A 3607-nucleotide genomic window follows, 5' to 3' on the forward strand; every position below is an offset into this window, starting at 1 on the left:
GTCTTTTTTTTTTTTTCCTCCTCTGATGTAATTGAGACACGAGAGCGCACACGTTCAGGCCCAGCGCAGGATTTTCTTAAAACCATTTTCTGTTTAAACAGCCGAGCACATCGCCGCCGCTGACAGCAGCTTTATCTCGTCTCCCTTCAGATGTGATCTGATCTCATCTGATGCCATCTGATCTAATCTGGTATCTCATCATCTCGTGCTGTTTGACGTGTGCCTTAATAAAGACGACAAAAGGCGGGCGGCAGGATTTCGCGTTTTGAGGCAAAAGATCACGACGTTCGATGAAAATGTGGAATCTGAGGCCTTAAATGACCAAAAATAGAAACGACTGATTCTTTTTTAGCTGCAGGATTTTCTTTAGTTTCAGCGTCGTGGGTGAAATGTGAGATCAAAGAGCTTCTCAGGCTAAGAAGTGCAAAAAAACTGTTCATTTATGCTGATCTGAGCAGCTTAACCAAACATAAATAAAGCTTTCAGACAGTTTCTTGTATTTATTTGGAAATACTGTCTGTATGAAGATGCTTTTCTTGCCCCTAAGCTCCCACTTTCCCCATTTCCTCCTTCCTCTGAGCTGCTTAAACACGACGACCTCTGACCTCCTGCTGCATTTCTGTTTTTTTTTTTTACATAACCCACATTAGCGTTTCCTACATCTTTTGTCAGGAACCGTCTGAGCCTCATGATGCTGCCGATCACGCAGGCTGAACTGAGATTAGCTTCACTCAACCTTTGAAAACGTGAATTTGAAACCACTGCAGGTTGACATGAACCTCGGCTTGTCGTTTCTTTCATTGATTTATAGAAAAGATAAGAAGGAGAATTGATTGAAAAATTTATTTCTGACAGAGCAAATTGGGTCTCGAGAGAGAAAGTGATGGGAACAGAGGAGATAACGGTCAGTGTTGCTGTGATGAGCACTTGACAAGGAGAATGTGCAGAAACATGGTGGAAAAGGAGCTCCTTCTTGCATGAAAGTTTTTCTATAATTCTTTTATTCACTCCAGCTGTATGTTTATTTAAGACAAGTTTTATGTCCAGGACAAATTTCCGGATCGTTAGTCTTGATTTATCAGACTGGTTATAATAATAATTTAAAAACAGGGAATTCTTTTGCAGCCTGAGGTCGGACATTTAAACCTATTTGTACTGAAGTTCTTCTTTCATCTCCATCCAGCACGCTGCTGCCAGAAGCTGCTGGTTGTGGATCTTCATTGAGCTGACAGACTAAAATCTAATCCGTTTTTTTTTCAACCTTGCAACAACCTTCTCCTGGCGTAAACCTGAAGCATAGAGGACTTGCTTTTCCTAATATTATTTTTTAAGTTCTGCTGCCATCCACACCAGTATATAAACTACACCACGGATGTTTCTCACATTTTTACTCGATTCAGCGTTTGTTCCATATGATCCATGATGGTGAAGATCCAGAAGAATAGATCTGTGCGGCAAAAATAGCCCGCTGTCAATATTTTAGAGACCACCCCAAAATGTCATCAATCATGCTTTCAGGGGAGCTCATGTCTTATTAAGAAGAGCCAGATTTGGTGTGATGAAGCGCTTTAGCTGCTCTTCTGGTGGATCCACGCTCCCTCCTCGTCCACTTCCACTGATTTCCCAGAATCCTTCTGACATCAGTCATCAGCTGGTTTCTAGCAGTCAGTTATGTAGGAACAAATAGCTGCATTATGACACCTCTTCTTACTAAAAAGTGTCTTTAACCAAACCTGTGAAGTTTCAGGGCTGAACTTTCTGTCTCACTGCTTTTCTTCAGTTCCTGATTCAAACATGTACGACTGAAGTACTCCAGTATTCCAGCCTGTCATTGTGTATCCTGGTGTAGTTTTACAGTGTCTGAGCAGAGTCGTGAGTGAACAGCTATGATCAAGCTGCACTGGTGGAGATGGAGGCGAGGATTTCATAGATCTGCACGTTCTAGAGGAAGTAACGGAGTCGAAGCCATTTTAAGGCAAAAATAGAATAGAATAGAATAGAATAAAACTTTATTGATCCCTTTGGTGTAAACATCAGGGAAACTGTTGTACTAGAAAAACAACACAGCACCAAAACCAAAAAGGGATTATTTTCAAACAAAACAACCTTCTAAAGGTGTAACTTTACTGTAAAAGCACAAAAGCTTTCATTTATACGTTAACTATAAAAAAATAAAATAAAATTTTAAAAAATTGACCAAATTTCTTATTTTAGCAACATGTGACTGTAAAATTATACTTTTTAAAAAAATCAGCAGAAAATAAAATTATTGTGTATATATATATTTGCCGTTTATTTCGAAAGCAAAATGATTATTTTATGGATTTCCCCAGCTTTGCTAAATTACAGTATATCTCTTTTTAAAAAATATTTTTTCTGTATTTTTACAAATACTAGTTTCTTCTTTTACAATGTGTCATCATAAAATTACACTTTATCCTGTATTTAATTTATTAATAAAACACATATTTTATTATTATTTGCTGTTATGTTTTTTGTTTTTTTGTTTTTTTTCCAAATTTACAGTTTTTGAAGGATAGTATTCCAACGTTTTTTATTTATTTATTTTAAATGTTGTTTCTGGTGTCATTGGTGCCAGATTTATTTATTTATTTATTTATTTATTTACAGTGTGTGATAAATAATTTTTTTTTTTTAAATCAATAACCACAAAGGGACGTGAATACTGCCAGTAGTCTGCTTCTTCATATTCTAGCAGCTTTACTTTTACAGCTCCAAGTTTTTAAGACACAAACACATAATAAAGATCCATTTTTGCCATATGAAGCCTTTAATGTTGTATTTTTTAGGTGTTATTATTGATAACATGGTGATGAGTTGAGTAAATTCTGGATGTTACAGCTTTTCCTGCTCAGACAACAAATGTCGGCCCGACGCTGACTTTTGATCAGTTTGAAATCAGCACAGAGGCTCATGAGGACGTTCAGATCGTAGCGTGGAAGGAAAGACTCGGTTCTCTGTGTTTGAATAAAGTCAGCAGTGGTTTGTACAAAAGGCCTGTAGGAGAATTCATCGGCCCAGATGTTGTAGTGCCGTTGCACCAAAACACAAAGTTCTATAAAGACTGCACCACATCTTATGTAATGTGTTGTTCCTGCATATTTATGTTGTTTTGACGTTTTCTTTTTAAATGTATTCATATTCAAACAAATGCCTCGTGTTTATCTTGATGTGTAATTTAAAAAATTTGTGTCAAGGGGATATGCAAAGACATGGCGTCCTATTTACCCTGTGTATAATTGAGTGCTCTAAATTCCTAAATTCCAGCACTGTAATGAGCGACGCGCGGTCTGTAGCGTTATCCACGAGCCTGTTTGAACTGGAACAGCACCCAGAGGGGACCAGATTGAAACTAGCTCCTCAGGGGGGGACTCGTAGCAATACTATCGCCCCCCGAAGGATCCGGGTCACAAAGATCTCCTTTAAGCAACTGAAATTACTTTTCGGAGCTCCACATTCAGAATAATTCGGCGCATCGATACGAAACAGCCGCAGACGTGTGTGCGCTCATTGATCAGAGACTGAGATCCCTGAAGGGTCGCTGAGGCTCATTGACAAAAACCAGACGAGCAATAAGCGGGTCGAG

Source organism: Stegastes partitus, unplaced genomic scaffold (genome assembly GCF_000690725.1).
Source record: "Stegastes partitus isolate 25-593 unplaced genomic scaffold, Stegastes_partitus-1.0.2 Scaffold168, whole genome shotgun sequence".
NCBI classification, from domain to species: Eukaryota; Metazoa; Chordata; class Actinopteri; family Pomacentridae; genus Stegastes; species Stegastes partitus.